General features: G+C 38.1%; 1 pseudogene; it reads right to left on the reverse strand.

Annotated features, from left to right (window-relative positions):
* Nucleotides 1-5,657, reverse strand: part of LOC137968745 (uncharacterized) — a 9,912-nt pseudogene extending 4,255 nt beyond the window's left edge.
* Nucleotides 5,658-15,000: the final 9,343 nt, after the last annotated feature.

Here is a 15,000-nt window from a genome sequence, read left to right on the forward strand (position 1 = left end):
CTCGTAACTGGCAGCGGTGCTCATCAAAAAAATAGTCCTTGTGGGAGGATAAATAAATATGGCGGAGGGAATTTGTTTTAATGGCTTGGATTTAGGGACCTCTGATAATACAGAACGTGGCGAAAGATTCTGGAATGTTTCATCAGTACAAATGAAGTTTACTGTGGAAAGGCAGTGGATAAAAGCCGTTCGAAAAACGAAAAGAAAACCAAATTATGGCATGTTAAATATGGACGCACAACTATAAGAAGTTGTTGGAAACAAGCTTGAATTGGTAGGCCCTATGATCGATTCATACCTACAAGAAATTGGGAAATCAATGAAATGCAAGCTATCTAGGTCTAAAGTAACTGGGTTAGTGAATCCAGTTAGTTTCTTTATCCCTTGGACAGTGTTTCGACACCTACTGGTTCTGGTTCGGGGATATTCTGGAGAGGTGCACACTCGGTTTGATGGCTTAAAACATTTCCTGACATTAACCAAGATGGACTCTGTTAGGAAGTTATTCTCGCCATCTCGTTTCTCAGGAGAAACTTTCTTTGTCCAAAGGCACTTTCAAAGGGTTCCATCCAAGGCTGGAGGTAAGACTGAGTCTGTGTACAATGGCAGGTCTGCAATTGTTGTGACAGAGTCAACTCCATTCTGCATGAACTATGCTATGAAGACACAGCGTGTCACAGTGACATTCTTTATCCAAAGATACACAGCTGAACACTTTGTAGTGGATTCAAGCCTTCAAGCACTAATGAATGGTTGAACTGTAGGCTAAAGTGTTTCATTCAGTATTGTATTAAGAGCTGGATGACAATAAACATGACTTAAGCCAGACTATTTCATCAAATAACATTCCTCTTCACTGCAAAATCTTATGGATAGCACCAGTATGCATTATTGAAGCCAATATTTGAAGAAACAAACACCAAACAGATGGACCATTAGAAAAGTGATGAGAGTTGGGGAATATGTTAAGACAAAAATACTTTTGAGATTCTATTTCTTTGTATTTGAAATGATTTTTGGATTACCAGTACTTTTGATGTCTGAATGACATTTGTGGCTAGTCATTAATGGGTAAAATACTCAATACCTAGTAAATTAATGTAAGGGGGCTGTCATACAGTAGGTATTTTCAGTTTTTTGAAATGCTAGCAGTACCTTATTTAATAAGCAGCTTTGTAGAATATGAGACAGTTTATCCCTTATTGCAAGAAGTTTAATTTGGAGTAACTTTCCATCAGCATCTCATTGGGTTTTTATGTATACATAACGATCTTCACTTTTTCTTTGTATTTCGCTTATTTTGTCGAATCATGGCTAATTTCCAGCAGTAAGTGGCCTTACTTCTTCAAAAAATTGTTGCAGGTTTTATGCAAAAAATGAAGGCATTTGATATAAACCGACCAAAACAGTTTAATGTTAATTTTACAAAATAGCGAAAATTTTTTTGTTAATTTTTACAGTAATTTTGTTGTTACCACTGTAGGCAGGGGCTAACTCGAAAACCTCATGTTTAAATTCCAGGCTGAAACTTGTTCACAGTAACTCCAAAACTTCCCCTTAAAATTTGTCTGTTAAAAATCTGTCACATAATATTCTCTTTTTTTTTTCAAACTGAATCATAATAATGGATTGTTGTTTCCAGGGTTAGTACATAATAATTTTATAAACCACATTTAACATACAAACAAGAAATAGTTACTTTCTTCAGTTTGTGAAGTGTTTACTGCTACAAGATTTAATTATACCAGACTAGGTATATGGATGTTATTTTATGTAAACACTGAAATAAATGTTCTTGTAATATTTCCTTGTCACAGAATAGTTTTTTTTATATAAACACCAATGAAATACCAAGTGAGCTTTCGTGTGAAAACATGATATCTTCACACTTGAAAAGATCACTGTTGCTATGGTTACATGTGAAAATCGCACCTTTCAATGAATTTTTTGAAATGATTTAGTATTTCATTGGTGTTTACACAATAATATTACATGGCCGCTTGGAGATACGAAATTTCTCTTCGATTGTTGAAAAATCTTTCACTCGTTCGCTGAGCTCACTCTTGAAATATCCTTCAACACTCAAAGAGAAATTTCATATCTCTGCGCAGTCATGTAATATCCTCTATATATTTTGTACAGAACAATTATACAAATCATATCACAGGGAAACATTTCTAAGACAAAAATTAGTGTTTTCCTGTGTTAATAGAGCTGAAATGAGCTTATGTGAACCAACAAGCCCAAGTTCAAAATGAAAGCACTAACAATAATCAGCACAGTAGCATTTCATGTGACTTAACAACCCCCAGCAATTTTCATTTCAAGTCTCTTGATCAAAATGTCTTTTGTTCCAACTGTACTGACATTCAGTTTCTTCAGTTCAATTTTAAGTTCCGCCACCGTCATGTCCTTGGGGTTCCTGTTGCTGCAAACTGTGACTCGGCTGTGAGTTGAAACATGTGTTTCCAATATACTTTCATCTGCAAAACGCTCACCACAGTATGTGCACAACAGGGGTTTAAGCAATTTAGTCAAGCCTTCTGAAAGCTTTTCACTTTCTGCAGACTTGACAATTTCATCACACTCAAGGCAAGTTTCACAGTATTCTGACTCTTCAGCTTTAGCTCTCCCACAGTTACAAACTTGAGTTGATTGACAATGGGGTGGTACACGAGATTGAAAGTGCGACTTGTAAGTGTTTGGCATTGGTTGATGCTCAGGGAGGTAAAAGCTTCGAACATAGTTTGCCCTCGTGACTTGCCACCATTTACCAGAAATATCCTGACTCATACTTCTGTTGCTTAATGCTAAGTCATTCTTAACACCACAATGCTTTGCTTCCTTTCCTTGCTGGGAAATTATTCCATAGCCAACCTTATACTTCTCATACAGCTTGAAGGCATGGTATGGAATTGCATAAGCAACTGTCCAAGAAGTGATATTTACATGGGTTGGAAAAAACAGGCACACCAAATTGAAATAGAGCTTGCAATTCTCATCAAGGTCTTGTAAATCTGCTTGTGTTGTTGATACTTTGTTGAAAATGGAACATGCTTCTCTTAAATGTAGCACTATTCTACCAAGTGCCAATCTTGTTACACGCTGTACTGGTGACTCACCAGAAGAATGCAAACTGTCAATTAACCGGTATGCATATCTTGCAAGTGCTATAGCTTGAGCTCCAATAAGCCTTGTTGGGATTTTGTTGTGCCTCTTGCTCCTTGATCAAAGGCACTAAATAAGACAATCCACAACCCAACAATGGATGTTCATTGTTTGTGCCACCTGTGCTATTTGCAGTCACAGGCTTTGCAGAACCTCCATTGTGCGCAGACTCTGCCTCACCTCCAGTAGTGGATGGAAGCCTCTCTCTGGCTGTGCCACTTGTACCATTTGCAGATGCAAGCTTTGTTGTGGGATTACTTAACACTCTAACAAAGACATCAAACATATCCTCCTTGCCAAATTCCAAATAAATGATTGAAAAGATTTGCTGCCAAGCATTTATCTCACAGTGGAGGGGCTCGGGTCTTTGTCTGTCGGCAAACTGTCCAATGCGAGGTGAACCAAGTTGTCTAATACCATTCTCTGCCATGTATGCCAGCTTCCTCTCATGCTTGTTCTTTTCTGGAAGAGAGCTATCAAGGGTTGACATAAACTTGGCAATCATTTTTGTGTGCTCTGATCGATCAGCATTGCTGTCAGGTTTCCAAGTATTGGATGGTGAGTACCCAATTGATCCCCCCATGGTACAGAATGATCCCTTGTGTACATTTGCATACGGAGATGGGTAAGTAGCAGCCTGATTGATTTCATTGTTCGCCCAACTTTGCCAACACATGTCAGCGCTTGGTTGGAACTCTACTGTGCACTGTTTGCCACACACAGTGATCATGTTCCCCTCTAGCAAGGCCATCTCATTAGTGTGCTGTTTTCATAAATCTTCCAATACTTCATGCTTCTCTCCCAAACTTACACAGTGCAAAAGGTATTGGAAGTCAGAACTTCGAACTCTCTTGCCCAAGTTCCACATTGTTAAACTCCCTATTGACATTGTCATTTGGCTGGTTTCAGGGGCGCCATCATCTGAGAATTGAAATACGAAATGGTTCTCCAAGTCGTTGAACCAAACAAGCTTCTTAGTGAGATGTGGCACTCTCAGATGTAAATCTAATATCATGAACACAAGTCCAGTGACTGTCCTTGATACTCCAGGAGCATTTGGGATTTGACTGACCATGCCAATGTTTAATCCCTTGACAAACTTTTCTACAGCATCATGGGATGCAAGTCGTGGAACTCTCAAATCTAACCCCACACACTTGACATTCCTTGGAACCCATACCTCTGACTCAGCATTTTGCACACTAGATTGAATTTCCTTCGGGAGAGAAAGTTTTGATATTTACAAGCTATTGCTTGGTTCAAGGTTTCCGGAGCTACTTGGTGCTCTTTCATTGCCTTTTCAAACACTTCCTGAATATACTTTCCTCTTTTATAGCTAGTGATAAAATCACCAACCAGTTCTTTAGGAGCATTAGCAACAATGTAATCCCATGCTCCATAATGTGAACCTAATTTCCCACCATGGATAAACATTAGGGCTTTCTCTGTCTCTTTCCGTCTGCGGAACCTTGTGGTACATTTAGTAGCTGGTGACGTGCTATTTTGCTCTCGTTTTGACTTTGTAAATTGCTTGCAATCCAAACCAAGGGATGAAATCATGGACTTAAGGTGTTCATTCTGCTGAGTAACAACAGATAATTCCTTCTTTGTTGATTCAGCCAAGGTTTTGATTTCTTCAAGTTATCATGTAGACCACATAACTCTTTCTCTACAGATACAGAAATTAATATTATTAACTGCACATATTATTAATATTGTTACACACTTACACAGGAAAAAATAACAGATTCCCATTTTTGGATATTTTAGGGTATTTTGAAGAATACCAATAAAAATCCCAAATTTGGCAAAGTGAGAGAATTCCCAACCAAGTTCCCTGATTGGGACTTGCCTCACTCTTCCAAATTTGGGATTTTTGTTGGTATTCTTTGAATACCCTAAAATAGCCAAAAATGGGAATCTGTTATTTTTTCCTGTGTTACAAGTACACACTGTAAGTTCAGCAGAATGATAAATCAGAACACTCTTACTCGATTAGCTCAGGCTATTTTAATGATGCAAACTCAGGAGTACTCAAATTATGCATGTTTTCCTTTTTGTTGTCAAGATCAAGCTTGAAAGTTGTCTTTTTAATTTTCTTATCAATAAAGTACAAAGCTGATGTGTAAGTTAAAAATAAAATCTTGTCTTGCCTTGTAATCAAATGATATGACATGATATGAAATTATCCATAGGTAATGAGTTTTACCTTTCTCGCGCAACTTGGTATGAATCGCCAGTTCGGTTGTCTTGAGTGTTTCTTCTCGCTCATCCAGCATTTCCCTTTTTGCCTCGTGTTGTTCGTACAATTGTTTCTCCTCATCGATCAGTTTTCGTTTACGTGTATTTAATTTAAATACTGAAGATGACTCCCAGAACGGATTGATGGGCTTTTCTGAGTTGCATCGGCCTCTATGACCAGCCACCTTCGAACATTTCCTGCTCTGCTTGCACGCTTCTGTTGTACTTGCACCGTCAAGAACCGCCATATTGGATTCTGAGCCATTGCTAATCCTCCCGAGCATTTCTCTACGTTTTATTTTTCCCCTTTGCAAGACGTATTTCTGTTAGTTGACTAAAAGAAAGTTTTGTCTTTGAATAAGGCTTTGCAAAAGGACCACGGATTGCTTAGCTGAAAACTTTACTGTGTTTAAACTCAAATAACATTCTAGCTTTGTCTATTTGATTTTACCGCGATGAACTGAACCCTCACAGGGAAAACCTAAGTCAAATAGAGAGGTATATGGGTGCCTTACCCTCCCCTGCCTCAAAAATAAAGTTAGGCTCCATTTTAAGACCAGTGTAAATCGAAAAATGCCCACAAGAGGGTCACGAAATGGTGTTATTTTCATACGCCTGCAGTAAAATACTTGAACAAAGCTGGATTTTATCAATTCTTGAATACTTTGGCTATCATTTAATGTGCATAAGTCTTTCTTAACTAGAAAACTGGAAGATATATTCAGGTTACACTGGCGACCAATGATGCGAAACCCAAGACGCCATTGTTTCGGTCTTGTAAAGTCACGTGACACCCAACCCAGAGTGGAATATTTTTAGCCTGGGCTTGCCAACGTGTACTACCCTTGGAGGTACTGCCCGTGTCAGGGCAAGGTGTTCAAATTTTTGTTCGGGCACCAACAAAAAGCTCTGTTCCAGACAACCGGGCCCGGGCACCTAGTCTGAACAGGGCCTTAGAGAAAAGAAAAAAAGAGAAAAGAGCGCATTGCCTAAACTATGAATGACGAAGATAAGCAATTTTTTAAAATGAATGAAATATTTTGCTTTATTAATATCGAATAGCACCTTTCGTCACAGAAACATCATGAAACATAGAAATCCAACTGTAATTTTGTATTCAATCTAATTTACCATCATTTCAAAATCTTATTATAAACATGATAAAAGGAGAAACCTAAATGTCATTTTTTTTTAGAAACAAACTGCACCTATTGTTCCATGTCTTTGTGAAATCCTACAATGAAAAATTAACAAATCTAATTTCCTATCTCTTTGTGAAATTGTGCATTGAACCCTAGTAAAACAAGCCTAATTCTCTGTCTCTTCCCATTCAATCTCCTCTCCCGAACGTTCCCCATCTTCTGCTTCCTCTTCCCTCATGTTGTGAAATTCGACTTATATTTTGTTGTTGTTTTGTGCATTGTTTGTTTAATATATTTCTAATAGAAGCCATGGTCAATAAATAAATTGTGCCATTTTCCTGTTTTTGAAGAAAGATTTATGGAAAAAGAACGTCGAAGGCCCGCCGGCTAGAAAAGATACATATCGACCTCCTTTTATTTTTTGTTGTTTTCAGTAGTCAAGTGCATGAAACATTTAACATACCACTGCGCCTCCTTCTTTCTTTGTTCAAGGAGGGCCTTCCTCTCATCGGAAAGTGCCCACTTGGGCGTACTGATTGGAGGCTCTTTTTCGGATTTCTCCCCTTGTCTTGCGTTTGTTCTCTTCCATCGCTTGTTTACTGAGGTCTTAGGTTTTTGGTATCTCTTATCAAGTCTAAAGAAAAGAGAAATACGTTAATATGACCACAGCATAACATCCGAATTAATTTTTAGTGGTGTATATTATCTCTGTTTTAGTATATACTAAAACAACTATTCACCTCAGTGTCGGTGGCTAGCGTTGGATATTTACCTCGCCGCTGGATAAATATCCACTGCCAGCCACCTCCACTTCAGTGAGTAGTTGTTAAATATTCACTGAACCTGAGGCGCATGATTGTATTACATAAATTTCTGTAAAAGAATTGTGATTGTTATACGTCAACTTACAGGGCTGCCTGCGGACCCTTGCATATGTGTAAATGGTTTAAGTTAAGAAAATATAAAGATTGTTGTTGTTGTTGTTTTTGTTAGGCTTCTTAAACAATTTTATTCTGCAGCCTGAGGCGAATAATTGTTTTAGTATAATTTTCAGCGGTGAATATAAAGAAAGTGCAAAACAACGTGCTAAAACACGATGAAAAGGCGTGGGCCTCCTTTTCATCCTTTACCTGGCACTTTCTCCTTTCATATTTCTATGGCAAAAAAGGAAAGCTTGTCTTTAGTACGGATTGACTAAGATGAGTTAGTTATAGAAGGATGTTAAGACAGTTTGGATAATATACATGTATACGTATATACATGTACCGTAAGAAAAGGAGTATTGATCTGTTTCACAGGAAAGAGGAAAGCTTTTGAAACGAAACAACAAAACGCACTATAAAAAACAGCAAATAAATGTAACGTTTAAACTTGACAGCATGTGCCCTAATGTGTACGATAAAGTAATCGTTACGTTACGGGGAGACGGAATGAGTAACTTTGTAGAGTTCTTTTTGTACACGGACAGATATAAAAATATCGCTTGCCCTTTCTTTTCAAAGGTTTAGTGGCCGTTTTTATGCTAGAGACGTTAAAGTCGTCAAGACGCATTTGACGTCTGAAACGTTAAAGCCGTCTGGTATAAAAGCGGGACGCATAAAAGTAGACAAACTAACGGACAAAAACAAGATTTTTCTAAAAAAATGACTAGGTTCTGTTACCGGAAGACACTGGGCACGAGCAAACTCGGCACCAAATAAACGTTAACACACGAATATATGAGCAAATAACGTGGCGGAATTGCAGCTTCTCAAATTTATGTCTCGACGTCGCCTGGAAGGGCAGGTGCACATATTTTTTTTGTGACAGAAATCAGCATTTTCTGGCGATGGACGAGGAACTAGATTTAACCGCGGCGCATGGCTTGTTTGTCTTGTCGACTAAGAGAGCAAGGAAGGAACGAAGTGCAGATTAACAAAGGACTCAGGGCTAAATGCGTCCCGTTTTTATACTAGACGCATTTAACGTCTGAGACGTTAAAGTCGTCTGTTAAGTGCGTCTAAACGACGCACTTAAAACAAGACGTTAAAGTCGTCAGACGTTAAATGCGTCTGTCTTATTTCCCGTTTTTATACTAGACGCATTTAACGTCTGAGACGTTAAAGTCGTCTGTTAAGTGCGTCTGAACGACGCACTTAAAACAAGACGTTAAAGTCGTCTTAAGACGACTTTAACGTCTCAGACGACTTTAACGTCTCTAGCATAAAAACGGCCATTCTCTTCTTCATTTTAATCTAGTCAGTAATTTTTCCCAAGGCACTTCTGCGGATGTGTTCATGGTACTTTTTGGCTGTTTCTGCAAAGAACAAGGAAGTTGTTAGTCCAAGTGGGTGTCATTTTTTTCAAGTTTACAATAGCGATTGAACTTTGCAGACTTGTTGTCCTGTATGTACTTTCAACAACAGCTCTGGCGACAAAGCTCTTCTACAATAAGTTTAGTGACCTTTGTGTTGTGAACACTGCTGACCCTACAATGTCTGCAGTACAGTACCAGTGTACAAAACAAAATCTTGACAATTTTTATTTTGGGGAGACAATCAAGGAAACTTATTTTTCTTACCCCTTCCCCTTTAATTTATATTTCATTTCTTGTAGTGCCTGTTACATACTGTAAAACTATTGAATGAGCTGGAAATTCAGAGTGCGTAATCAAGTTGTGATGATAGAGAGAAGACTATAAGGGCCGATTTACACAGTATGATTTTGTTGCATGCGACAATGGCTTACGACAGGCCCACAACATGATTTACGATTGTTGTGTACGTCAGAAAAAATGTTGTAGCATTTTAAAACATGTTTTAAAACATTGCGGCAATTGTAAGTCATGTTTTAGGCCTGTCGTGAGTGCCCTGTAAATCGGCCTTAAGGGTGCGTTTGATTGACCCTACTCCGGAATAAGAATACGGAGAGTGATGAGAACGTTATGTTGAAATATACTATGAACATAAGCTACTTAAAAAATTACCTGCCGATTGAACAATGGTTCAAGTTTTTAAAAGAATTACTCACACTTCCTTTCCTCTGTACTGCTTGGTGGTATCTCTGCTGTTGTGCAACTTGTGAACTTCCTCCTAAAAACAGACTACAAATACAAGCTGTGAAACTGAGAAAAATGTTGTAAACTGATAACGAAGCAAAATTAATTCATGGAAAAGCGTGTGTTATCCTTATTCTATTAACTTTGGCCCGTAAACTACGTTTCTAAAGTAGACTTGGTTCAGTTAAGACTCATTTCCATATGATCGCAGACAATCGTGCGAATTTTTCTGGCCAGTCACTCAGAGCGAAGCAATGCAAATGCAAAGCAAACGCATATTTACTTTCATAGGCTTAATATGGCTGTTTTAACAGTTGAGCCTTCCAGAGTGCGCAGAAACGAGGCTTGAGAGTCAACATTCGACCAGATATATAGAAGTCAGAAGAGTAAGAGATTTAGCGCGCGAAATGCAAAAAAATTATTAATAAGTTCCTATCCAGAATTTACGTTTTTCTCAGAAGACAAACTACGGTTGTTGAATGGAAAGCAGCCCTCGATAGTTTCGTACATTTGAAGTTGCTATTTCTTTAAGGTCTCGTCACAGGTTTGATAAGTTCAGGAGTTATTGCTAGAGAGTTTTTGCAGTTAGGGTTATATTGGTATGGTCAGCGAACATTCTCAGGGAAGCCTCGCGGAGGCAGTTAGGAAGATCGTTAATAAAGATTAAGAAAAGGAAGGGACTTAATATGCTGCCCTGCGGAACCCCACAAGTAATGATGCGAAGAGATGACGATCTGCCATTTACATTACATCTTTGATTGTGTAGGCACGATTGAAACCAAGTGATAGTTGCCTGGTCGGCCCCAAAGTATGAGATCGTGCGTAAAATGATTTCATGGTCGATGGTGTTGAATACCTTTTTAAGGTCAATGAAAACGACCCCATTCAGGAAGCCATTGTGGATGCTAACAGACCCACTATTTGTCGGCTCACAAGCAAAGCTGTAAGGGTTCTATGGAAGGAACGGAACCCTGCCTTGGTAACTTGATAGCAGTTTATTATCATTTAGGTAATGATAAATTTGGTCATAGACAAGTTTTCCAAGCACTTTTGAGGCTACTGGGATAACGGAGATCGGGCGATAATTATTTACATCTGATTTTAAGCCTTTTTTAAAGATTGATGTCACCGTAGCCAATTTCCATTCAGTTGGATAGATTCTCGTGAGGATTGATTTTGTAAGTATGTCTGTATGTCTGAGGGTGCAACACAATACTAGCTACCATTTTAAATAACTTACTAGGGATCTTGTCAAGTTCAGTGGTTTTCTTTTCATCAACTTTTTCAACAGGTCGAGAACAATGTCCACACTTGGAGTTTTTAGAGAAAACGAATTATCAGAGGGCGACAAGAATGATGGAAAATAACAAAGGAAAAACGCAATATACAGAAATTCGCAGACAACGCTGGTTGAAAATGATTTACCTCAAAATCGATAGCTTAAAAGAATCTGAATAAAGTTTAAAAATCCTTGTATCTTAAACCTCTAGAATTGGACTACCTGCGTTTGGTTTGAGAACCTAATGTAGAAAAAATTAATGTTCAAATAAAAGAACACTTTTTTTATTCAAAACTACATCCAAGAAGCATCAAAGTGATGTTTATGTCATTGTCATAGCATAAATACTGGCAAAACAAGAACATTATGAAAAACTGACACCTGGAAAGTATGATGAAACTTTAACACATCCATATACCATACGGTGCCTTGCCATGATTTCCACGATAAAATTAGGCCAGACAAACCTCAAATTACTCGAAAAAAACGAAAGAAACAGTCAAGAAGCAAGAAATCACAATGACCTTTGATAAGAACTTCTTGTGTTGACCCGAAAGCCACACCTTTGAGACGTGGGCTAAACTGTAGAAACGCATCCCATGAGATGCGGCAATCACAGTCATGTTTCCTAGAAACAAAGCTTGCGCGACCATTTGGCGCAGCTCTAACATAAAACGTACAGAAAAAGGAAGTGAACGTTTCGCATGCCAGGACAGTGGTCTCTCCCACGTTTTCAAACTAATCATCTCTACTAGTCTAAAAATACTTAACAATAGAAATGAGGTGGTGCGAAGACAAGTTAAACGGCAAAACAGTTGACTTCCGGTTGCCATCATTGTGTGCCTAAGCTCTCTATATTTCCTTCGACTGAAATGTGCAATAAAAACTTTGCTTTGCGATTGTTTGCAATCATATGAAAACCCTCTTTGCAATCTTTTGAGATCATTTGCGATCTTATGGAAACCAGGATTTAGGCTGTGCTGCCATAACAAGTGTCAGCTGCATTTTTAATTTTTAAAAAAAAATTCTCACCTGGGTAACAACGCCAAAAGATCACAGATTTGAATTTTTAACTTACGTTTTAACGTCTAAAACGTACTATTAACACTGTAATTCTGACAGATTTTAGCCCTAAATCATTTACTCTTTTTACCGAACAACGCAATTATGTCAGCTTAGCGGTAAACCTTTCATTTTAAGTTGGAACGATCTAAGTTGGAATCAATGAGACTGATTGCGTGCAGCGTGACCCAACACCGGTTTCCAGTGTTTCTAAGTTACTGAGTCATACATTACGATAACAAGTATACTTACTTGAATGACAAGAGATGCTTTAGGCCTCTTTCTCTTTTTTGCCTGTCCATCACCACTGCTAGACTCATCAGCTTCTTCCAGATCGGTGAGTGATAAAGTCTTCACTTTGTCGTCAAGGGCATTTACTTTGTCTGCCAGCTTTTCGATCCGCTCGTTTGAACTTTTCACGGACTGTAGAAGTTCCTCTACTATTCTTTGGCAGGCTGCAAGACCAGCGATTACTTGTTGCATCGTTTCTCGGTTCTCTTGTGAGGACAGTGGAGTACACTGCAAAAAGTGGAATTACTCACATTGAATGGCATTTTGCTCTAGGAGAAGTGATTTTTTACCTCAAATAAGTGCGCTACCCTCAAAACCAGGTTTCACTTCTTAGATAAAACCCTAATACCCTTAAATTAGGAGAAGGTTTCTTTACAAAGAGCTATTTCCTTATTTGAATATTTTAATACTTATTTCAGTAAAACCAAAACACTTAACCAATGGCTTCACCTCTTTGTTGAGTGCAGGTTTTCTTAAATGTAGTGTTCATTGCTTAGAAAAACGTTTTAACACTAGTCAAAGATAAGAAATCTTCTTTGAGGTTTACAAGTATCTTACGTAAGTGTTGTCATACTAACCTCCACATAATTATCTTCCATTGAAACAAACGTTTTGCCCTCTCTCTAGCAATCCTGAAAACCTTGAACACCTGAAATATTTCTGTATTGTTGAATATCACAACCAAACCTCGAACTAGTAATGAATTAATTAATTTTTGGTTACTTGACCAACAAAAGGAAATTTGAAAAAACATGCACCACTTAGATTCCATGTTACTGGTATTTATTTTCAAAATAATCTCATAAATGCTGTGGGTACAATCTTCTCTTAATTGTATAGAAACAATCTGGAAGGACAACAACATCTAAAATCTGAAAGAACTGCAACATGAAACCTGACAGGAGTTCTCTGTGCATTGTTAATTTTCCATTATTTTTTAGTTTGAACCCAACGATTTAAGTCATGGACCGGAAACAGAGTACTCATCCAAAGACTACTTTAATATTGGTATATAAGTATTAATTTGACACAACAGTAAACCTGTGCTGGGATGTCCCAGCCCTGCAACAGGTAGCTTGTGACAACTACATGTATTAACAAGTCCCTTTGAGATCTGGAATGCTGCCTTTGATCTTAATGTAACTTGAGCCATTGTACTTATAGACAGGCAAAGGAGTATGGATAACTAGCATATCTGGAGTCACTGAGACAAGCCCTGCTGCCTGGGGGCGAACTTCAAAAGCATTAACTGCATTGTCAAATCCCAGTGTCGCTAAAAATATAACATCAAAGACAATCAAATGTAAATTGAGTTCAAAAATACCGCTTAATTTGCCAAACTGTGGTTGGTCTTCATCATCAAATTTGACTGCTAGGTAACACTCATCCACAATATACTTGGTTCCATGAAGGTTTATGAAATGAAAGATTCGACTGAGTTGATGGTTCTTATATCAACAGCAAGAGCTGATGAAACCCTTTCTTTAATTCTCAGTAGCTCTGCTCCTAAAGGGAGTTGAACAGGTCCATTTTCGTTCTCTTTGAAAATTGAATTTCCACCAGCAACCTTTTGATGATGGCGGCTTAATGACAAACAAATCTTCTCAAAGTTCATCAATTTTTTCAAGCCTTTAAAGTACTGGTACGTAGCTTTGAAACGCATAGCCCACAAATTTATAAGTGGTCCTAAGAGCAGAATGACTTTTGGAAAGTGAACCAAGTAATGTTGTTTCGGTGTAAATGGCTGATCAGGAAATAACTGTTTAAACAGTTCCAAATATTCCTTGACAATGTCCTTAAGTCCGGATACAGTGTCAAGACTTACAACTGCTCAAAAAGACATATATCACTTAATAAAGTGTAGAGCTCCCAGTACCTGTCAGTTTGGTCAACACCATTACCCACAACAAAAGGAAAGATGCGAAAAAGCAAGTAGGATTTTGCTGCACTTTGGTTAAGAGAACCAGAACCATGTAAATCTGCGTCTCATATAAAATTGGGTTTATCATTGGCTTCCATGTAACCGTAACAGAAGTTCTTGATATTATTGTTGATGGCCGCAAGACTGGTTTGTTTAATGTTGATATAATGTTTAGTTAATGCTTGTAAAGTTAGAGGGATAACTCCTTCCAACAAAATATGCATAACATCTGGAGGAGTTTGCTTAAACATGTCAAAATGAGGAAATTCAGTAAGAATGCTTTTTCTGTTGATCCCATATGTAGTTTTGTATTACATCACATTGGTATAAGTGTTTTTTCAGTGAATGTGGTTCAAAATCATCCTCACTGAAGCCATTTTGCATAGCTTCGAAATCTGCATGACAGAATCTGCACTTCCTGAATGACCCTCCTACTGATTCTTTCACGCCAATTGCTTCATGAACTGCAGGATTGTCCTCAACATATGCCACCAGGTTCATTTTCAATGAACTTAACAAATAGTTTTTGTTTTTGTCTTTAAGAGAAATCAGATCTTGAATTAACTGGGTGAAGAACTTTAAACTCCGGTTGCATCATCTGCAAGCTCCCGAAATTCAACTCCTGATACAATGTACGTGAGATCTTCTGATTCAGATTTTTCATCCGGCATTTCATTGGCAGACAGAGAGTCCTAAGAGTAATGACAACCACCAGATGCATGCTAAACCCCCCAAAATAGGATCCTACAAGCCACTGGATCTTCCAACCAGCTTTGTAGCTAAGTAGATAACATGTTGAAAGAATGCATGTCTCCTGGATCTGTCCCTCAAGATGTGCAAAGAGCATTCATCAGGCAGG

The sequence above is a fragment of the Montipora foliosa genome, chromosome 8 (assembly GCF_036669935.1).
Source record: "Montipora foliosa isolate CH-2021 chromosome 8, ASM3666993v2, whole genome shotgun sequence".
NCBI lineage: Eukaryota > Metazoa > Cnidaria > Anthozoa > Scleractinia > Acroporidae > Montipora > Montipora foliosa.